This window comes from Akebia trifoliata, chromosome 4 (genome assembly GCF_017979445.1).
Source record: "Akebia trifoliata isolate Shusen 1 chromosome 4, ASM1797944v1, whole genome shotgun sequence".
NCBI classification, from domain to species: domain Eukaryota; kingdom Viridiplantae; phylum Streptophyta; class Magnoliopsida; order Ranunculales; family Lardizabalaceae; genus Akebia; species Akebia trifoliata.
This window is the reverse complement of record NC_141378.1, coordinates 16,940,337-16,965,280: the sequence shown is the minus strand read 5'-3', so window position 1 is coordinate 16,965,280 and position 24,944 is coordinate 16,940,337. Positions and strand designations below refer to the sequence as shown.

The window sequence follows — 24,944 nt, the reverse complement described above, 5'->3', positions numbered from 1 at the left end:
AAATTTGTATTCACTGTTGTAATTTTTTTTCAACAACAAACATTTTGGCAAAACATTTTTCAAAACATGGGTTAGAGGTTTTGGAATGGGCTGATTTTTGGTGAGGATGATCTCTACGGTGAGGAGATCATCCTCACCAAAAATCAGCCCATTCCAAAACTTCTAGCCCCAGTTTACAAGTTGAAAAATCGTGGATCATCCATTTTTTGTAAATCATTTTTGATGGGGTCAGAAGTTTAGAATGGGCTGATTTTTGGTGATGATGATCTCCTCACCGTAGAGATCATCCTCACCAAAAATCAGCCCATTCCAAAACCTCTAACCCATGTTTTGAAAAATGTTTATCAAAATGTTTGTTGCTGAACATTTCCCTATATATATATATATATATATTTAACCTATGTCCCCCAACCTGTACAGATTGGTAACTTTAAAATAAATAATATAAGAGAGCTACTATTGCCACACTAACTTTTATTAATCTCGCACTAATACATAAGTAAATCACCAAAGAACTGCACATGTTTATAGTTTAAACTAACATCTTTATTCAAGAGTCAAGACTATATTGACAAAAAAGAATGGTAGTTTGGAGATCACAATGATGATTTAGGATATCTACAAAAGCATTCATACCGCTAAGGAAACTGCATATGAAGCATGCCCACTATAAAGGGTTTGCTCTATCTGCTCTTGCATTTCGGGATCTGTGAACAGCCAAACAAAAAACAAAACATTATGTATAATAGAAAAGTGGTTACTCCGGTTTGAGTATGTGTGGACTTATTGCATAATAAGGATTTATTATACAAAGTGATTTTTGCATAATAAAAGTGCTTATAAGTATTTTTCCAGCAATACCCAGAAAAAATATCATAAAATACAAACTTGTTAGCAAAGGATATATATAACTGATAGAATTGAGTGGCTAAATAGGATTTCCATTGCCAAACACAAGTAGATGAAACAAGTTACTGTTATCTTTTTCTCTTTTTCCTTCTTTTTGATAGTTAGATAAGGCATTGTTAGTGGTGATAATGATAATGACAATGACATGAAAAAAATAAAGCTTCTAATCTGCAAGCCAGTTACCTAATAGGATTTAAGACTGTTTCTAGCAATTGGACACAAGTACCAATCATCAACAATGCAGAATAACCAGAAAATGTGAATTGATTTAGTTAGCTAGATTAATGATTTTTGGGCTCTTTCTCATAATGTCTCAGACAATCATAAAGATTAAACAGTTCAGAAATCAGGTCACTTCGATATAATATTCATTTTACCTTCACCTTTAATTATTCCTTCCATATGAATGGAATTGGAGAGAAAGAATTAAGTAATTGTAATGGACCTTTTTGAAAACATGGATGAAATAGTATGAAAATGAATCATGTACTCTATGAATGATTGCAACGTATAATGATGTTACATAAGTGTGTGCGTGGGTATTCTAGAATATACACTGATTTATAGGTCATCAGTTACAAGAGTTGTTCATGGTTTAGCATTGCAGAGCACAAGTGTGATACTTCTACACCACTCACTCGATCATTACCACAAGTACAATTTTCAGTTTGTACAAGCATTTCAATTTTTCCACTAAATTTCTTATTTTTCAAGGTCAAGTTTTGTGGAAACTAAATACACCCGAAAAGTAGCATTTGTGGAGGCTACTAAATGTTCAGTTTAGAGCATATGAAGTAAAATAGATAAAACTGTGTGATAAAATCAGGTACCTTTGCAATGCCCATCACAAACTGCAAGAGATGAGTTTTATCCTCTTTGCTAAAACCTTGAGCCACCTCCCAAAACCATTGGATAACAGGAGCACCGGCACTATATCCAGAATACTCTGTATTTGCTCTCATGTCATCCACTGAAAATCTAAAATCATACCAATTACATCAATATAAAAAAAATTATCAGAGGTTGAAGTTCCTGTAATTCACATATACACCTAAAACCTTAGAAGCAGAATCTATGTTTTGAGAGATGCAAACCTTGTTTCTGTTGTTTTTTTTTCTCGCAACTGATTTTGTTAAAAAAGCTTGGGTAGGCCATGGGAGGTCCAATCATCTGTGTTACACCCCCTAGAATCACGTTGGTGCCAACCATTATTCCATTTTTTTAAAATCAGCACCTAAAATTCAAACCCAACATTGCCAAGGTTACATGTACAGATTGTTGTCCAAGCCAGGTAAACATACCACAAAAATACTCTGCATATCAGCATATGGTGTGGTGTCGGATGTTGTATCCAAATGTCACGCCGCTTCATTAAACCAGCTCATGTATGTTTGTCACCAACACACCAGAATTTATCTTCCAAAAAAAAAAAAAAAAAAAAAAACACGCCAGGATTTTAAGCATTAGACCTCATTGTTATGGGTCAATTGTTGCATGTAATAGAAGATGACCTTGTTGCAGCTAGGCAAGAAGATCGGAGTGTGGGCAGCCATGACTTTAATAGGTCAGTTAAGGACCTACACATCTTTCTTCAGTTTTAGTGACGGATATATTAATCCGCTGCTATATTCAATTTATAAAAGAAGCACTCACTAAATATAACTTTTTATGTAAAAAAATGTTATTTTGTAGTGGCGGATATATTAATCCGCTGCTAGATTCAATTTTAAAAAAATTACTAAAGAGAATAACTCACTAAATATAACTTTTTATATAAAAAATATTATTTTTTAGTGGCGGATATATTAATCCGCTGCTAGATTCAATTTAAAAAAAACTAAAGAGAAGAACTCACTAAATATAATTTTTTATATAAAAAAACGTTATTTTTTAGTGGCGGATATATTAATCCGCTGCTATATGCACTGATTATATAAAAAAGGTTATTTTTTAGCGGCGGATATATTAATCCGCTGCTATATGCACTGAATAAGTAGGGAGGATGAAGTGTGGATATATGGAGGGTCTCTATAGCGGCGGATATAATTATCCACTGTACAAAAGTCTACCTATATAGGCGGATAATGTTATCCGCTGCAAAAAATGTATATGTAGCGTCGGATAAAATTATCCGCCGTTATAAACCGTCGCTGTATATCAAAAATGTTGTAGTGTAACTTATACAATAATTTTAATCGATAGAATTCCTCGATGGATCTGGTGCCCTCTATCATTATGATTAAAGTTATGTGGGTGGGATCCTTCATCAAATCAATTAAAGAATTATGTTGGAATTGTGAAATCAGTTTGATAGTTTTTTCGTAAATAGTCCAAGGTAGTTCAGTTTCTTATTTGAATTTGTTACTTAACGCTTAGCAATATAATTCAAATAAGCCTCAACTCATATCAGGCCGGCTGAAACATAAAGGCCACTTAAGCAATGGTCTAAGTCCTCATGATTAGATTTGGCTCCACAAGAAAATCTTTAATAATTATTAAAAAATAAAATTAATTTTTCTTACTACAGACTTTAGACGTTGGAGTTAAGAGGGTTTTCCAAAAATCATAGTCAACTAAAGAATTGATCGAATTCAAAGTGAATCCTTAACCAACTCCAAAACATATTAATCAAATCAACTTATTGCCTCACCAACTTTTGCAAACACCACTCAAAAGAATGGTAATTCTTTCATGATTTACATACTAATTGGGGTGGTGTTAGAAACATGATTTTTTAAATTTGATATTTCGTCTCATCTCGTTCAATTTTGATATCGAGTCGTCTTAGACAAATTTTTTAATACGTTTGAGACATCTCGTGAGACAAATTAATAAATTGAAGAGACTTATAAATCTTGGTCAAAAAATAATTTTGTGAGTTGGTCTCATTTAATTTTGATACTGAGTTAACTCAGATGATATGTCTCGATCTTGGACGAGTTTAAAAATCATGATTAGCAAACGCGTACGCGGTAAAATAACGCGTAATTTGATAATAGAATATTAATATTTAATATGAGATGAACGTTTTAAGGACGCAAGTGACATGACATGAAGATAGTTTAGGTTTGTAGAAGAGACAAAGCAATAAAATATCACATGTCACATCACACCTAAGAAAAAGATTGGAGTGAATTTTGTGGTCACGATAACATTACCATTTACACACGTAAATCAGCAAAAAGGGTAGCATTACAATCGACACACACGTAAATTAGTAAAAAGACCCGTCACGCGTACAAATTTTTTCCAACACTTTTATCATGGACTTTCTTTATAGAATAAATTATGGATCCAGTGGTGAGAGAGAGAGAGAGAGTATATGATTTGAATTATTAGAGTCTGATTTTAGATTGCCAAAATCAGGTCGTAGAAAGAAATTATCTTAGAATTAAAATATGAATTTAACTTTGTTGGGAAAAAATCATGAATTTACTATACTCAAGAAATATGTTTCAAAATCACAAAAAAGGGATCTACATCATTTCTGATTTTAATTAATAATTGATTTTGATTATCTCTTTCATATTTTCAACCAATTAAATTAGAATTGGGAGTTCTTTATAACAGTTAATGTGATTGAATGATTCTAGCTTTATGACTTCTACACCTTACATTGATATGGATTATGTCTATAAATCAGTCCTTTTCAAAAAGTTGACTAGATATTGAAAATGAGGGTAAGTCATTTATTATTGAGTCCAGATCCCATGCACCTACGGTGGAGGAACGAAATCCTCCTCCCACACCCCAATACATGCCACTTAACAATAATCCAAGGAATTAAAACTTAAAATACCTTTTTTTTTCAAAATTTCCTTGGATTGTAATTTATGTGACGTGTATTTAAGTGTAGGAGGGGAGCCTCATTCTTTCACCCATGGTGCGCACGATTTGGGACTTTTTTTTTTTTTTTTTTTTGTATAGATTTGTTTATTTTTTATAAATTTGACTGGCCCACCCAACAAAAGACATGCATGTTTTTAGTTTGAAAAACACATAAAGGGTATGATATATTTGTATGGATTAATAGATATGTCCAATCATTTTACACAGATTATAAACATTATTTAAATTAATAAAAAAATATATTTATTTTTTAATGAGAAAAGCATAAAAATTAAACCATTTGATTCAGGTCGAATTTTTTGAAAATAGTGGCGATTCATCTCCATGGTTTTAAAACTTGGTTTTACATCTCATTTCGTCCATGCTAGATATCGAGTCGTCTAAGATGAGTTTTTTGATACATTTGAGCCATCTCGTTCAAAAATAATTATGGGCTTTTAAATCTCCTCTAAAAAATTGATGTGTCCGTATCATCCATGCTTGATACCAAGACACCCCGGGTGATAGGCATCGGTCTCAGACGAGTTTAGAGATTTCTATAATTCTCACTTGGTTCGTAGGATTCATGAAGAGAGAGAGAGAGAGAGAGAGAGAGAGAGAGAGAGAGGAGAAATGTGCATTTAAACCTCAAACTGAAATCAAACTTAGAGCAATCATATCAAAGTAGATAACATTTTAGAAGAAAAGGACATGATCTCTCGTACACACTACTAATAGTCAATAACATAGATATTAATATGGTTGAAGCTTCACACACAGGCCATGACCACCACCATAGCAAAACACACACACCCGACAAAGATGATGAAGAAAAAACAACAAAACAGTAGAAGAACATTATTACTATTGATACCCTTCAGATTTGCAAAGGCTGCCAAGGCTATGGATCACGTTCTTCAACATTTTCCCAAGAAGAGAGAAGATCTTACGTTTGACTCCTCCACTAGTAGGAAGAGGACGAGGACTCAAATGTTTGTTTCCCTTCATTCCTTCCCCCATATTTGATGCAGACGCCTTTTTCTCCTTCTCCTTATCCTTCTCCTTCCTTCTGTTATGTTTGCAATAATAGGTAAGAATACATGATATATAGTAGCCATCAAAACCAACACTAACGGTGGAGATTAAAACATCAACCAATATCCTCCTTTAAATCGATTGTAATTTTTGTCTCTGTCACATCTTTTCAACAATTAACGGTTGAGATGATCTGATCTCAGGTTATTATTTTATTTCAGCGTGGTAAATGGGGTGGGTCGTTGTAATATTGGAGAGTTTGCTTATGAGTTGAGTCATGCTGAAATGACCTTAAGATATACCTCATATCGCACATCATGACATGGAGATGAACATGGAGATGAACAGCATCTACGGTTCTTACACACTTTCACGTCAGGGTGTGCGATATGAGGTTAAATCTTGAGGTAATGCAGCCGCCTTAGTTTTATGATTGAGACTGAGATCATACGGAAATGGTCCCCCCTTGGTGGAATCTTCATAATCCGCGTCCCTATGCACCCAGGGTAGAGGGTCCTCCCACGATGCAAAACACGCCACATCTACACATTGACAACATATATAAAGATAGAATGTTCTTTGAAGCCATTCTTTCAGCCCCTGTGGCCTCTATAAAACATACAACTCAAATCATGGAGATGCTTATCAACCATTCAAATTGCCAAACATCGAGATTGACGATTTAAAATAATTTATCTTGATGATTGAAAAAAAAAAGGTTGATCTCAATGATTTGAATTGTAGATCTTGATCAATTGAGTCATCAATCTCAATGATTAAAAGGAGAGTGAAAGTTGTCAAGTAACTTCAATAAAAATATCAGATTTTTATTTTTATTTTTTTAGTAATATATTTCTAAATAGTTTTTAAAAAAATAGTAAAATTATGTGGTTTTAGAGTACAATGGTGAGAAAAAAAAAGAAGATAAAAGAAACGAAAGTCAAGGACCCTCCCATTATATTCCAATTGAAGAATAAAATAATATTTTGATATTTAGACTACCGAATTTCTTTAATTGTGATGGACATTTTAACTCAAAAGTTATCAAACACTATTTTTATCATTTTGCAATTATTTATTTATTTATTTTCTAATTATCACAAAGAAAAATGATTATGTGAAGAGAATATGTAAGTTAAGTTGTAAAAGTAAGCTATATAATTAGATAGGGATATGATCGATATCCTTGTAAGCTGGCTTTATAAGTATTGGATTTGGATGAATTTTGGAGAGGATGATCTTTATGACGATGAGATAATCTCACAAAATATCAATCCATTCCAAAACTTCTAACCCCATCAAAAGTGGCATACAAATAATTGATGGTCTACGATTCTTCAACCCTTAATCTAGGGTAAGGAGTTTTGGAAAAGATGATTTCCTCACCATAAAAACCATCCTCACAAAAAAATAGTCATTTTTAAAACTTCTAACAACAATTTACAAAACATGTTAGATCTTGATATTGCCCCAATGAGATAAGCTATGTAATTAGATAGTGAGGATTATGAAATTATGTTTTATTAGGTGCTAGATTTGTCTCACGGCGTGTGCGTACCAACTAACCTATATGATGGTGGTAAATTACTCCAATATTTGTTGGGCCTGATGTGATTGACTTGGCCCATTATCCAAATGTCCATTAAGGTACCAGTCTTGTGGACCTTAGCCTTAAATGATATAAGAAGAAAAAAGAGAGTAGGCATTTATGGTATCAAATAATCCCTTTTTTTGTTTTTTTATTTTATTTTTTATGACAGGATATTCAAACTTAAGTCCTACTAGGGGGCCAGAAGAGCCAAAGCATATAGGTCCCTCCCCTGGGCACATGCAGCGTCTGCATATCACACTAGGTATTGAACTCTCACCGCTTATTGTCCATTGAGCCACCCTGCTCGGGTTATCCCTAAACTTTTATAAAACAACTAAAAATACTTTTTTACTAAGAACACAAGGCTTTAGTCTGGATTCTAGAATCCAATGTTTGGATTGGATTATAGAATGCAGTCCTTGCCCATGATCCGATTTACATGGTTTAGATAATAAAAGTGATTATCCCATAATAAAAAATCAGGTAAAATTATAAATGAGATTTTTTGTGTTTCCAAAATGAGGTTTTGATTCTCGATCATGAAATGAATTTCAACCAAACTTGGTTCTAAAAATTAATTTTTGTAATACGATTCTGACAATCCATAATTGAAATTGAGGATCTTAATCTGATAATTCCAACTAAATGTACCCCTCACCACCATTTAATTTAAAGTTTAAATCAATTGCATGTGTAACATGATAAAAGGAGTTGTCGATCCACTCTTTCTCTAAAATAAGTTGTCAAACTTGGGATCGTTTGGATTTGAAATCTGATAACTTCAGATCTGGATATAGGATTTGGGTTTGATAATCTATCGGATCGGCTCTGGATCAATCATGCAGACAAAATTTTTATATAGAGTAGGGATAATTGGACACCCCCCATAGACATAAGCCCCCATCACTGAACTGTATTTCATTTGCCTCAAGATACAGAAGAAAAAGATTTATGGTTTTGTGTGTAGAGGAGGGCGTCAGAAAATCATTACTCTTTTACATAGAGGGTTACTATTGCCACACCAACCGTGTCCAATTGATTTGCATAAGAATTGGTGTGTCATTAGTAAAAATTGGTGTGGCAATAGCAGCCCTCTTTATATATTATATATTGTGTATAATATTTAAAACAATAAGAAATTTTGTTATATTTGTATATCGAAAATCTCGATCTGGTGATCGGTATTTGATTAAGTTTGGATCCTGATATCAAGACCAATACAATTCTTATTGGATCAGAATCCGATCCAATCATTATCAAATTGATCCACAATTACAATGATCCGATATGGACCCGATCCATTTACAGCCACAGCCCGAACACAGAACGCGACTAGGACCAGAGGATCTACAAGTCCACTCTCTCTCTCTCTCTCTCAATTCAGCTAGAGGCGACCAAGAGCAGTTGAATCTTGACTGTGCCGACATAATTGGGTCAACATCTGAAGAACAAGAGTTGGATTTACAAAACTAGACTTAGAAACTCATTAAGCCAAACTGAAACCTTGGCCTAACGATGTGCGCTATCTCTAATGTTGCAATAGTGAATAAAAATCTCTATACATTGAAAAATGCAAGAAAAAAAAAAAAAGTGGGTTATCTTTTTAATGTTATTAATTTTCTTTTCTTTGGTTTCACATGGGCTCTGCACCCTTGCAAGAAAAATAGGTGGAAATGATTTGCAACGGAAAATATGATTTTCATGTATGATTATACACTTTATTTGGAATTCATTTTTCCACAAAGACCTTTTTTCTACCCTTACAGGGAATTTGATTTTGCACCTCATCCTCCTTATGAAAATGATTTTCTCACCTCCTACCATAATTCTCTCATGATTACTCTCACTGCCAAAATTAAAGTACAACATTCTTTTTGACATTTTCCTTTGTGTAGTCAAATGATCAAAGTCATTTTTCCTAGAAAACAAATTCCTTGCAACTATTTAAACCTTTAAATTGTCTTGTTATTGGGGGTTTTTCATGATAAACAAGGGCGAAGCCAAGATTTTCTTGTAGTAAGGATAAACTATAGTTCCCTAATAAGGTTGAAGAACATGAAAATGAGTGATTTTGAAAAGAAAATTCTTGGAATTTTTATTAGAAACTATAGAAAATAACATTTAACTCATTTTTTATTAGACTGTAAGAGAAGAACTAAGTCAAGGGGCAAAGTCATCATTAGTGGGGCAACTGTTAAATATTAATCAAATAGAAGGATTGTAATAAGAGTCGTGCAGGAGTGACCTCAAATTAAAACCTTATGTCGCATTTGTTGATGTGCAAGTGGATAAGAACCATCTTCTTTTTTTTTTTATGTTACAAAACTAGAAAAAAAAAAAAAAAAAAAAGAATTGTACATTTTTTAATGCAACATTGGAGAAAATAAAACATATCTATGAACTCATAGCAATTTAGTGAAAAATGACCACATAAAATTTTTTTTTTCATTTTTTTTTATAAAAATAAATAAATAAATAAAACTATTAATATTGCAAACTAATACGTGTGATTACAAGAAAATGATATCACACACCAATAGTAAAAGTAAAAAAAAAAAAAAAATTTATATATAATTTTACTACCATAGTCATCACCATCACTAAGAATTATCTTGATTTTTGCAAAGAATAAAAATATGGGTGATGCTCTTCAAATGTCAACCCAAGTGAACAAAGTTCGCTCAATTAATTCTTCCTCTAACGGGAGGAATGTAGTTTTGTTTGTCAATTTCCTCCCTTATCAATTAATGTTTAGGCTTGAAAAACTAATCTATTACTATATTAAAAGGAGATTGTTTCGTACGACTTTTTCCTTTACAAAAATATCCTTATTTAGAAAATAAATTTCTTTTATATCCAATAAAAAGAAACTCATCCGTCTTCTTTGCCTGTTCCCTTTTTTTACAAACCCTATCCAATAGAATTCATTTTTGCTAATGAAATGGTTGAACCGTTACAATATAATTGGAAGCCACTGAAAAAACACAAATAAAAGAAGATTGTTGAAATTCTTAATCGTAGCCAAGAGAAACTCTTTGAATCTGATCTCTCCAAACCTAATCCAGACTACTGGTTGCTTTTTTTAGGTAATTTTTCTTCCTAATAATCGAGGTCACCGTCTAGGGCTCAAGTCGATTACGATTACTTCATAATGCTTCTACAGATTGGAGAACCTAATCGAGACTATTGGTTATATTTTTGCTAATTTTTCCTCTTAATAATCGAGGTCACCTTCTAGGGCTCGAGTCGATTACGCTTACTTCATAACGCTTCTACTGATTGGAGAAAGCGGATAAGATTTGAAATCTCCATCTCTCAAGAGTCTCTTCGATTTAATATTTGTTTGAACCGTATTTCTAGGGTTTGGATTTTAGTTTTCTATATTATTTCTGATAAAAATTCGTCTCTATGATCTCTATGTTTCTCTTTCTCATAGTAGTGTGTTTTTTGTTGATTGGAGAGATCCAAAGATTTCTTTTTGGATCGATTTCGATTTTTTTTAGCCTTTAAGGAAGAAGATTTAAGTGTTTTATCGATCTTCTAACTTGGTTTTGATGATTCGAATTGACCCAATTTGGAATGGGTTTTGTTTATGAATTGTTTTTTGGCTTCTTTTTCTTTTGGTTGTTTTAAAACTATTTATTGCATAGGTTGTAAACTCATGTTCTTCTTAATATACTATTATTATTTTATTCCTTTTTTTTTCATTTATAAATTTGTTAGTGTTGGCTCTATTCTTTTAGATTGGTGATTCTTGTTTCAAATTTTTTTAGAAATGTTTTGATGATTGGGTTTGTTTTATTCTGGGTTTCTTTTTTACTACTTTTTAGATTTTATTTAAGATGGAACCATTTTAGTGTAACAGGTTCTACTTCGTGAATCAAATTTCGTGAGAGAAGAGTATTTGAGAGGAGAGTGCAGTCTTGGAGACTTGCAATGTGCTTCTTCAACATTTGTTATGCATTTCAATACTAACAATGATGGGCTAATATCTTTGGCAGAGTGAGTTATTAATATATCACTTTAATTTTGCAAATGAATGATAAAATAAAGATCAGTACACAGTCAGATTTTCAGATCCTATACCCTCAATTTTGGTTCATGCAGATTTAAGCTCTTTGTGTTAATGTTACATCTTGACAGTTATACCTTTTTTTTAATAATACTCAGTATGCCATAATCAAACTTCTTTGTTGCATTCAAGATGTTTGACCATGACAATGATGGGTATGTTCTTATTTTCCTCCAGCCTCCCCCTTTATTCATTTTTTTTGTAATTATATGGGTTTTTGGTTAGCGAAACTGTCATGTATTTGGTTTAATTTCCGAATTCTTTCTATTTGCATTATTGACTATGCTGCTTATAATTTTTTTTTCTATGAGTTGTACTTAATAATGATTGAAACCATTTAATCGCGGAAAGATAAAGATGGAGGAGTTCAAGAAAGTAATGGCATTGATGCAAGCTCACAACGATGGATTGTTAATTGGCCTTCGGTAGAAAATGGATGTCTATTAGAATTCTTCTTTGGCAAGGATGGAAAGACATGGCAAGGATGCATTAAAATATGTTTCTTTATTTTTATTTTTTCTTAGGCAACCAATATTTAGAGGTCAACAAAAGTGAAGATGGGTTCAACAGCTTCTAAATCAAGGATATGGGATCAACACTCGACATGCCTTTACCAATTTGGCTAAGTTGGCACCTTCAAGTAAGCTTTATTATACTTGTCATAGTATTTTTCTCGACTTCTATGTAAATTCATAAAATGCCTTTGTTATGAATTGCTTAGCTAGAATATATTTCTTTATCTGATTTTTTATTTTATTTTTAATTAAAGTCCTTCAAACTTACACATTTGCATTATATATCTTTAATTAATCTCCTGAAACATGATACTAATAAGGAACCAAGAAAATATTTTGTAGGTTCACCAAGAATTATCGAAGTTTCTCTATAATATTTGTTATACACTTTTATGTGACCTAGAACCTTCTAGGGTCTACTGAGAAAATCAATATGTTCTTATAGAATACGAAGTATCTAGAATATGTTGTAAAGGTTGTCATGCTATCTAATAGAGTAATCTTACCGACTGACTATTTTAATAAGGAAATAGGCATTGTTCTTATGTGAGATTCCCCAATAATTTTTTGGGTGATGGAACTTTTGGGTACTTTATTCATGCAAGTTTTGTCCTTACCATCATTGATAACTGTAGATTTAATATTTGAATGGCAAGATCTCCAACTTCGCCAAGGAATCTATTCTCATCTATTACTCTGTTATTATTTTTTATTTGTTTCGATCGTTATTGTGTTTTTTTAGATATTAAGAACCTCTAATCTTTTGTTGACTTAAATCATTCATCTATTTATTTGATTTCAGTTTCTTTAACATCCCAGTTTCATCATCACCGGTCTTTTGGTATTTATCGTGTTAAATTTATGATTGTATTTTATTTTATTTGTGTGATCTCATTATATTTATTGCTGTTAATATATTATTGAAGATTGTGAAAATAAAACCGTACCCTTCAAAATAAGAGATTTTGTAGTTTAAATGTCTTCATGAATTCTAGAGAGTCAACTTCACCACGTGCCAATCCCTTGGTGAAGTTTATCTACAAGAACTTAAAGAAGCACTAATTTATTAGGCGCATTCTAGATTATTCGTCGAGTCTCCTGTCACTTGCAACTGCCTAACAATCTCATGGAATCATCCATAACAAGACCTTTCCAACTATTACAATTTCTAAAATTGATTAAGAGCATCAAATTCAGGACTTAGTTGATTTCTTAGGTGATTTATGACAAAGGAAAGTTAATTAAAGGAGGTAAAAAAAAATATTTCTTGCTAAAATGTGTTGGTGCCAACAACGGAACTTGTCTCAAGGGTTCACATTGAAGTTAGCATTTTGCAACTCATTGACTCTAGAGTATTGAATTGTTTTTGTTATTTTTACTCCTTATTTTATCTAGCTTGCAAGACTATGGACTAAAAATATAGCACATCCTTCTTCTCCCTCTCTCTCTAAAAAATTAAGGCCTTGCAGATCTTTGTTTATTCAATGGCTTTGCGTAAATGCTTATTTAATTTATTTCACTCTTTGAGATCCCCTGCTTCTTATTTTTTCTCCTTAGATTGATCATTGTTATTTTCTTCTTTGTTTGTGCTGCAAATGTGGGTCCAAGGAATTGAATTTTTAGGGAGAGACTTGGGTTTATTGTTTTCTTTTGGTTTGTCCCAGATGCTTTGTTGAATTCATGATGAAATTTTGAAGAGCTATGATAGGGATAATGTGAGTTTGAAGTATATTTGTTTTGTTATAATTTCCTCAATTATTTCTATCTATAAATTCTTTAGTTACGATTTTTGGGATTTGATGATTTTTTATTTGTATTTTGTAACTTGTTTGATTTTTTTTTCTTTTTCTATTCTCATCATTTGTTTTTAGTTGATGGGATGGTGATTTGGATTATTGGGTTTTGTAGGTTCTTTTGTTGGGTTTGCATTTCATTCATTCTTCTTTATGGATGGGAAATGAGTATATTTTGTATTATAACCTTGGATTTTCCTTCTTGATGACTAGCAGAGAAAAAAAAAGAACTTTTTTTGCCTTAATGATTTATTGGTGTCTATTATGTTGTTGTATAAGCCTATTTGCACTGAGTAGGGTCTCTCGATGCCAATATCTATATCTAACAGGGGAGACCTTTAAAACTTTAAAAGGTGATTAAACCGATTAATATCAATATCAATATCAATATCTATATTATATATGACTACAATATGAAATATTACTAAATAAATTAAACTGATTTTACTCTAAATCACTGGGAAAAGATATGATCCATGCTATAGTAGTTGAACCATACATGATCCCGCAATAGTACAATTTCTTGAACTGAATAAAGTTAAAAGGTGATGCACATAATCTTATACTGATTTCACTCCATTGGTGTGTTGTTGGCTACTACAATTTGAAGTTGAAATTTTTTTTACAGAAGAAAATACAAATACTCCTATGCTCTACATTTTATAAATTCGTTTTAGTATGCATTAAGGCACCATCGCATGTCTCAATTACATCAGCTATGACTAAATTAAGTTGTTATGGAAGAAAAATTGTTCTGTTATTCTTGATTTGGTCAGTTTTGTCTGCTATTTGGTCAGTTGGTCATAAATTACGTCAAATAATGAAATAGGAGATTTAACAACGCAAAAATAAGATTGTATTGTTAGGAAAGTCCATCCTACATACCCTCCTCCCTCACATCAACATATGCCACCTAAACCACAATCCTATAAATTGAACCCTATACCAACTCTTCTACAAATTTTCTTTTGGCATGTATTGAGGTGTGGGATAAGGTTTTCAATCCTCCACCTTGGGTGTACACGATCTAGTTTTTGTGAGGAATTGATATTGGGTATTGTTGTGTTGTGCATACCTTTGATATGGTGGGTGGCGGTATCTTATAATGATTAATTTCTTTGGTCTCCATTAGATTCTTAATATAATTTTTATTTATTTTTTATTGGTATAGAACATGAATTTTAGCTATATTTGAGTACAACATGACAATGTTTTCATTATATTCAAACAATAAACTAGGTACTTCATATAGTGTTTCAATTTATTTATATATAGATTTTGACATTCTTGGGTTGGTTTGCAATTATTAAGCACAAAGAGCCATCTAGATCTTTATACTAGATCTACTCCTTGAATTCTTTACCTTCCGAAGCAAACAAAATAAATGGATATTGGTTGGTGGTTCCAAATGATAGATGCAATGACCTGACTTTGTGCAAATTCAGTTGGAATAAGAATTATCAACAGTGAAAACCTTGATCATTAATAAATGAAATGTTGTAATTAATGCAATAGCCTTGTTTTAATATAAATCAACTACTTTGGTCAATGTCAATCTATCACTTATTTTTTTCTCTTTCTTTGAGATCTCTCTAGCACATATGTCAATATTGGATAGTTTTAAGAATCAAATTGAATGATTGAATCTAAAATGTCTTGAGCTTTGCAGACCATCTCGACCAAGATCAACATGCAGGTCATCAGTTTGATTACCTGCTGACAAGTTCCTTCTCATCACTCGTTACAGTAATTGAACTAATGGATTTAATTCTTCCTAAAGATTGAGTTGTTAACCTTCACATGTTTATTTTGTGAGATAAAATTTTGGTTTACTCATGAATTTAATTGTGAATTTCAAAGATGTTCTATATAACTTTTACATGTTAGCAAAGAAGATCAAGATGGTTTATTTGATATGTTTGCTGCAGTTTTGTGATTAATATTATTAATGTGATAGGTTAGGAAAATCTTGTTTCAACAAATTGCATTAAAGCAAAATGTATTTATTTACTCTATTTTAAAAAAATTGTTAAGATTTTCACTTATTAAATAAAAAAGAACTATAAATTAGTTAGTTGTGATTACAAGGGATAGTATCACTTAATATTATTAAAGTTAGAGATTTGTACACATCAAATTCATATCATTAAATGAAATATCTTTGATTGTAAATAAATTTTGGGATACTATTTATTAAAATTATTGGGAATACTTTTTAGTAAAAGAAAAATATCCACGAGTAACCCACGTGCATTTTACTAGTACTAATAAAGGATAAATGGACGGAGAACAACAAGGTTTGAATTCGAGTGCAACCCCTCCTTATATAGAGTTTATTCCTAGGGAATCCCATTTTTTAAATTATCTCTTAAAAAAAACCTTTACTTAACCGTCAATAACGGTAAGAAAAGTACAAGTATGTCATCATGACGTCACGCATAATTTATGGTGGTCAGTGGACTAATAATTACTACATCAGTGTTGTTACAAGAGCTTGGAGACTGTGTAATGTGGGGCGCAGAAGACGACAGATTTAATTTCCCAGAGTTGTCGGTGTTTTCAACAAATGAAAACATTAATTTATAATATTAGCTGACCACCAGACAAAAATATCTGGCTTTTTAAAATATTAATTTAAATAAAAAAGACATCATCAAGTCACAGAAAGTAGAATTTGGTCGGCCCTAAAATGAGAATATTTAGTCTGAGCACATGCAACGTAAAAGGACATTTGTCAGAGAAGGACATCAGAAAATCATTATTCACATTTTATCTCACGTTATTTATACATTAAAAAGAATAGAAAACAACTAGTTGCACACGACTACCTTAAAAAAAAAAAAAAAATTTCCTTCTTTATTTTTGTATTTTTATAATCTCTATTTTAACCGACCGCTTGCACTCCATACTTAATCTTTTAGTGTTTAAGTTTTATTTTAACTTATAATTTTGTATTCTTTACTAGTGCTCTACTTTCATTGTGTTTTAGGATTGATTTTGTTTCTATACTCTTTGGTTTCAACTTAATTAACGAATATATTTTTTAATATTTGTTTAGAATTTAAATTAAACTTATGTATTTCAAGAGAACATAACTTTTTAAATATGATTTCGAAACAAAAAAATTATTGAACTAAAAATAATTTATTTAGACATATTTGAGGAAGAACAAAAAAATAAGAAAAGAAAGGGTACAATATTTTCTTAATTATTTTTGCAGGATAATCATCCAAATGGATTGTAAAAGAGAATCTTTAAGTGATGGAGTGTAATTGGTAATGGGTGATATGTAACTAGTCATTCCCAAAAAAATATCATTTTAAAGCAATATATTATTAATATGAACATTGAGTTTGCATATGTTAACGTACTTGAGGATGTATTAAGTGAATTCATTTATTTAGTAAAAATTTTAAACATAAAAAATATAAAGAAATTACAATGTTTGACAAATTTAATGTACAAAAATAGATTAATAATTCAAGAAATAATCCAGTCATTAAGTCTCTTATTATCACGAACATAATTGGTGGTGAATGTGGATTAATATATCCAAAGTGCTCACTATGTTCATTTCTTGAAACTCTTCCGAGTCAACACGACTTGACTAAATTTGGAATTTACAATTCCTTTCCCAAACTGCCTTTTGACTCAAAAATATAGAAAATCAAATTGAAAACTTTTCCCATTCAAACTTGTTATCTTGTAATCTTATGCAAGAAAGTTGTTAGGGTATTAATTATATTGTAATGTACTAATGTATTAAGGTATATTGAGACATATATTAAGTCAATTATAAGTTATAACTAATCGTTTCCTTCTATATTTAATAACTCATGGGAGATCAATGTGATTGGATTATTCCATTTCATCTCAAAGAATTTTTTTTTTATTTTACTTTATTTGAAAGTTTTTAATTACTTTTAGGGAAGGTAAAAAGAAGGAAAAATAATTGCATCTTCCCTTATTTTTTGATTGAATTTGATTGAAAAGCTACAAAACTCATTGTCAATTAGTGGGAAAAGAATCCCTATCATGAAACTACAACACTCCTTTTTTTACCATATCATTATATCACTGAAAAATATTCCTTAATTATGGCCTTATTTGGTACACTACAAATCTTTAGCAATTGCAAATGATTTGCGATGCAATTTTATTATTATTATTATTTTTTTTTTGCAAGAGAAATGTTACTATTGTTTGGTAGACATCGAAAAATCTCTAATGAAATCATTTTTGAGTTTGGCTGATATTTGCAATGCAATTTTTTTTCTTTTCCAATGCTTTCTTGTCAAAACAGAGTGTAAAAACAATTTTAACTTGTTTGGCCTCATCAAAGAATTTATTCAAATTACAAAAAAAAAAAAAAAAAAAACCCTCAATATTTTTTACATTAACATAACATGAACTTTAAAAAAAAAAAATCCCTATCTAAAGTATAGTAACTACATATTGAAATTACAAAAAGGCCCATCATCAAAGAAATTACAATTCAAATTACAAAAATACTTTGAGTGCTTGTTACAATAATAAAATGCATATGAATTTACAAAAATACCCTCATGATGAGGGGTATTTCTATAATTTATATGCAAGCAAATTTATCTTTGATGAGATGTATTTTTTTGAATTCATATTGTAGCAAATACTAGAGGGCTACTCTTGTCATTTAAAATCATCTTTGACCAAGATTATATGTAATTTAAATATGCAAATTAATTTGAGTGTATATTAACATAACAAGTACTTAGGGGTATATTTTTAGTTTGATTAATTTTCAAAAAAGGATATTTCAGTAATTTTGAAATACATAAGTTGGAGATGAATAATTTTGCATATGATTAACGTCACTTTTTGTGCCGCAAATCATTTGCTGAAATTTCTGGCGAATTTAGGTGACCTATGCAAATTTTTTGCAGTGCAAGTCATTTTGTATTGTGTATCGAAGAACCCATAAAATTAATTTCAGAAAATTAATTGTATGTTGCAAATGATTTGTAGCATAGAAAGCAGGACCTACAATGCATTTTATTTCTTTGTTAGGCAAGCCACTTCATCAGTGAATGTCATTAGAATATTATTTGATTATGGTGTGCATTGTAATACATTTGTACCACAAATTATTTACACAAAGATTATGATTGTATCCAATGAAGATAGAATGAGAATTAGAATTACATTAATTCAGTTAATTGTGATTTCATGAACCCTGGTAGGGTTTACATATATAGTGAACAACTTAATAATCCTAATTAATATAATTTCATAACTGCGCAATAACATTAGATGCACACTGTCCAACAAATGGCTGAAATGGGATATTATTATTCCCAATATTGGATTTTCTTCTTATTCCAGTGTTCATCAAATAATAACTGAGCATGGCCTACTTAGGTTAGATTTATGGTTTTAATTATAATTATCGTGAAATTATCATTTTAATTGTATATAAAAATCAAATTAAAAGGGGTATATGTGCCGAATTTTTGTATCATAGTTTTCCAATTTTTGATCAAATCATTGAGAAACTATTCTGAATTGTACTTGACTTAGTCTTACATGATTTTTTCTTGTTTTAATTAAAATATGTAAAAATTAATTTAAAATGGACCAATAAACGGGTTAAATGTTGGCTTGATCATTTGTTATGGATTCTGTTTAATCTTTAATGTAGACTTATGAAAGCCCTATAATTTACTCTGTTAAAACCCATGGGCCTAACTTATCCTTGAAATCTGGCTTGTAAGGAGAGGGTTTCCCCTGCTTTATACATTTGCACAACCCGAGTGCCCAGACGATGTGGGACTATGCTAACAGACTTAACATTGTTCTTATAAGACTCATAAAGAATGGTGGTGGAAACTTTCCTCACTTTTTTTCCTTTTTTTTTTTTTTTTTTTTTTTTTTTTTGACTTCTAACACCAAGGAAGTGGGTCAGTGGGCTATGGTGGCAGAATGAGATCTAAACCTATTGACAACATTGCTAGTCCGAAAGTTATGGAATGGGCTGATTACTTAGACTAATATGGGCTAATTTTATAAATGGGCTATGCACTTAACACACACGAGGCTCATGTAAGTTTGTGCTGCCAAGGCCTGCAATGGGAAGGTTGTCTTCAACTTCACAACTGAAAACAGGTTGGAGGAGATCTCAATCAACGGTTGAGTCATCAAACCGTTGGTTGAGAAAAGAGGAAAAAGTGAATAAAACAGATTTCCTAGAAATCAGTATTGGGCTTCTAGGGATTTGGATTGTTTCTCTAGGGATACTTTACCTTGGGAATCCCTGACATATCAACCGTTTGTTTGATGGGGAATATCAAACAAGTGTTTTCCTCAAAACGAAGATAGTAGGGCTATTAATAAATCTGATCCGGATTGGATTGGGCACAAAACCAATCTTATAAGAATCATATTAGACACCTTGTATAGAGAAAAGAGGGGATACCAAATCCCACCTCTGTTAAGTTTGGATCTTTCTAGTCGTACGGTATGAACCGTGCACCCAGTCAAACACAGTCAAAATAATCCTCGTTGAAACGTAAACTGTTGAAGTAAGGTTAGTAAGTAACAGAGATATTGTCCACAAGTGGAAACAGGATCACTCTCAGTTCGATGTGACACTTCGCCCGCCCTCCATCAAATTCCCCTCAGCATAATAAGATAAATAATTAAAGCCGATTTGATCCCCTCCCCATACCAAATCTAAGAGTTAAACATGTTATCTAAAGGTATTTGTGGAGGGATAAAAATTGGTTTCACCTAGGTCATTCATTTGTTCCATCATCACATATCTCAAGATAAATATATGATAGTATTTTTTTCTAATAGTTAATTATCTAATTTAGATAAGGGTAATTAGATCAATTATAATTTAAGTAAAATTAATTTTTTTTTGAGATTTTTTATTTAAAAAGGACTAACGCCATTGTAAAAAGTGAGAAAAAAGTGAGAGGGAGGAAGAAAGAGAAGGACCAAACAGAGGAAGTCATGTAAATTAGATTTATAATAGAATGATTTCCCGAACCCGTGGATATAGATATGTTTACCGAACCAAGTAAAAAAGAAGTCACTTCTGTCAATCTTCTCTCAAACATTTTAATACCACAATATTGTTAGTTAAATGATATCGTATTCAAATAGCAAGTTATTATAACACCACCTCATCATTTTGCACCATCAAATGTATGAGTTAGTGGCGAGTCACACTTATTTGATTGCTTTTAGTAGTTTGAATTTGCAAAATTTGCACATCAAAATTTATTGGCATAAAAATATTGCATTTTTTTTAAACTTTATTTATTGATATAAAATTTTCAAAATAATTTCAAATGATTGTTTTTCTTCCTAACTTCTTCATTAAATTTGGTAAATACTAAGGTTGTTGAAAAGTCAAATAACACGTCAAATTTAATCCATTTTGATTCCTATAACTATGAGTTTAGGTTTTAATAAGGGCTCAATAATTTTTTGGATCAATCATCTCCCAATCTAACAGGAATCCAATTAGATGAAAATTATATGGGAAGGAAAAAAAAAGTTCAAAAACGAAATATGATTGTCCTTAGAGGGTAAAATGGTCAAACATCCTAATATAACTCTTTATAGTGTTCGGAGATGTTTTTGGATGGGATAAATTACTCTAAAAACCTAAACATTGGTTTATATTATATAACATAATATGATTTATGTTACCAATTCCCTCTCCACAAAAGTATTTAATTTTCCATAAGAAGATTAATCCTCATAGATAATTAGAAATCAAATTAAACTTATAAAGGGATATTTATTCCAATGATGCGGACACAAGATATCCAGCATCTTATTTTAAAAAGACAAAAATGTTCCTCGTCCCACTGTTTCAATCTCTTCGAAAATATAATAAAAGCAAATCTATATATTAAAAATTTAGGATTCTGCGAAGTTCCCTTACTGTTCTTTTGAGTTGTGATTTTCTAACTCCCCCTTTGACAAACACCCCCCAAACTCTCTAGATGTGGCTGTGCATAGAACCATAGATTTTTTTCCTCAGGATACACAACTGCCCCAATTAGATAATTAGATAGAGTGGATTATGAAATTATGTTTGATTTGGTGTTTGATTTTTCTCATGTGGATACATACAAGCTAACTTATATGATGGTGGTGAATTATTATAAACAGTCGTTGGACCTGATGCGGTCTCAAGGCCACAAGTGGCCCATTATCCCAATATTAAATAGCTACCAATCTTATGGGCCATAGCCTTTAATTTTCGGGCCAACAAAATCTTGACTTAGATTCAAGAAGAATAAAAGCGAGAATAAGAATTTATGGAATCAAATAATCCCTAAATTTTATAAAACAAATAAAAACACTATTTTACTCAAGATCATGAGGCTTTAGTTTGGATTCTAGAATCCAATGTTTGGATTGGGTTATAGAATCCAGTCCTTGCCCATGACCCGATGTCACGTGGTTTAGATAATAAAAATTCTATGGTTCTATGAATCAGGCTAGCATGACTAATTTAATTAGATTTAAAATCTTATTAAGGGTCTTTGGGCTCACATGGATTATCAAATTGGCAATCCAACACCTCAATCATCTAGATTTCATAAACAAACTGAGATTAAAAAAAATTCAAATTAGAATTTGCAGTAAGCCTCAAGGGCATTTAGGTATTTCACGTATGTGTTAGCATACCTATTTATAGAATGACACGTGGATTTTGGAATGTGGCTGACACTGCACCAAACCGCACATATTTTTCCATAGAACTCGAAAATCAAAAAAATTATAATAATTTGAATCATGCTAGAACTATATTACCTAATTCTAGGGTTCACTAGATTTGAATTCGAGTGCTCAATTTGTGGTTCGCCATTCTATAATGTCCTCAGTTTGTACATATAATTCTGTAGAGTACACATTCAGGTCATTTATATTCGTCTCATTGAAGAAGATTCCACTTAAAAGTGTGTAAAACAAAGATATTGACCAAATTCCAAAACATGAGATATCTAATATCAACCAAAATATGAGGGATCTCTAGACCAAAATGTAAAAGGCATCTAACATAGATCAAAATAGTTGGTTCATTATTTTAGTGAACTCAGCAACAATCAAATCATGAATCGGTTGCTCCCTTGGCATGTACATCATTTTTAGTCTTATTCATTTTGAGTTTGCTCCCTTCCTTCCAGGAGATTACATTCATCCATATATTCAGAGAGACCAACAAGGTTGCGGACAACCTAGCTTCAATTCAAGACTCTTTAGGTTGCTTTGTCTTAGATCCTACATCCTTCTCTTTATATTTGCTTTTGATCTTAAATTAGGATTGTAGTGGTGCTCGTTATTTAAGGTTGTAGTTGGTTTGGGTTTGCCTTAACCCAGATGATATTTCTAAAAAAAAGATCATGAGTCAGATTACTTCATATTAATCCATGTGAATTATTTTCCTTCATGCAAATTTTGATTATGTATATACATAGTAGCAAATTTGGTAACACAATGCTATGATACTTCCTCTATTTTCTTTAACCTCTATATGTAATGTTTTAAAATCAAAATTGATGATCTGATCAAATTTATGTCAAATTGGTTAGACCACGCCTCAGATCATGGTTCAATTTGTTTTGGATCGATTTATATTTACTAAAAACATTCAAATTATGTATAGATTTAGATTATACTTACGTATAGGTTGTAATCTCGTCTTATAACAAAGTTTGGTATCTATGTAGCATATTTTTTATTGGAGTTGAAACACATTAGGCTGCTTCCACGGCTTGGTTAAGAACCCTAAGTGTTTCAAACTCCAACAAAAATGTATGTGCCATGCAGATACCTAACCTTTATTACAGGTATGGGACACCGTATTGGATCCTCAGTCTACATTGTAAGGTTACACTAGTCCGCATGGTGATGTTCATTCGGGTAGAATCAAACCAAATCAAATTGCATTTTTAGATTCGGTCCGGGTGTAGTTCAAATTGAAATTGGACCGGAAATTTCAGGTTCAGATTTTATTTCAGCTGGAGTTATTTGGGTTCAATTTTGATTCCAGGTTTGATTCAATTCATGTAAATCGATTTTTTTTTTAAAATAAATATTTAAAAAATAATTTATAACTTAATACAGTAAATTTAATTGACAGAATTCCTCAATGGATCCGATGCAGCCCTCTATCATTATGATTGAAGTTATGGAGGTGGGATCCTTCATCAAATCAGTTAAAGAATTATGTTGGAATTGTGAAGTCAGTTTCATAGTTTCTTTTTTCATAAATAGTCCAAGTGAGGTCACTTATTTATTTGAATTTGTTACTTAACGCTTGGCAATATAATTCAAAAAAGCCCCAACTCATATGGGGACGGCTCTAACCTTGAGGCCACTGAAGCGATGGCCTAAGGCCTTATGATTAGATTAGGCTCTACAAGAAAATCTTTAATGATTAAAAAACAAAATTAATTTGTCTTACTACTGCCTTTACACGTTGGAGTTGGAATGGTTTTCCAAAACCATAGTCAACTAAAGAATTGATCGAATTTAAAGTGAATCCTCAACCATAACGTAAGTACACTCCAACACTAATTAACCTATAAAAAGACCGTGGGGCCATAATAGAGACATACGAAGTTTCCTTCATTTAGACTAACCCCAAAAAGGGTTACTTGTTCCTATGGATTGATCCTCTAGATTAGTATTTGGTCTTCTCTGTTGATTGGAAAGAAAAAAAAAAACTCATCTTCAATGATGATTTTAAACCGTTGGATTGGAGTGATTTTTATCATGAACTTTCTTTATAGAATAAATTATGGATACAATAACCCAAGAGAGAGAGAGAAGTTAATAGTATTTGATTTGGATTACTAGAGTCTGATCTTAGATTGTTAAAATCAGATCACAGAATTGCATTATCCTAGAATTAAAATATGAATTTCACTTTTTTGGGAAAAAGTCATGATTTTGCCATACTCAATAAATATATTTCAGAATCACAAGACAGGGATCTACATCATTTCTAGTTTTAATCAATTATTGATTTTGATTATCACAACATATCTTTTATATTCTGAACCAATTAAATTAGAATTGGGAGTTCTTTGTAACAACTGATGTGATTGAAGGATTCTAGCCTTAGATTTCTTGACTTTACATTGATCATGGGATTATGTCTATAGATCAATCATTTTCAAAAAGTTCAATAGATA

At 31.4% G+C, this 24,944-nt stretch overlaps 1 long non-coding RNA gene across 1 annotated transcript; it reads right to left on the bottom strand.

Annotated features, from left to right (window-relative positions):
• Positions 1-379: 379 nt before the first annotated feature.
• LOC147404200 (uncharacterized) lies at positions 380-2,502 on the bottom strand. The gene is made up of 3 exons (XR_015177716.1): positions 2,004-2,502; positions 1,740-1,887; positions 380-707 (listed from the first exon to the last, which is right to left on the bottom strand). It is a non-coding gene; the product is annotated as an uncharacterized LOC147404200 (long non-coding RNA).
• Between the last annotated feature and the right edge of the window lie 22,442 nt (positions 2,503-24,944).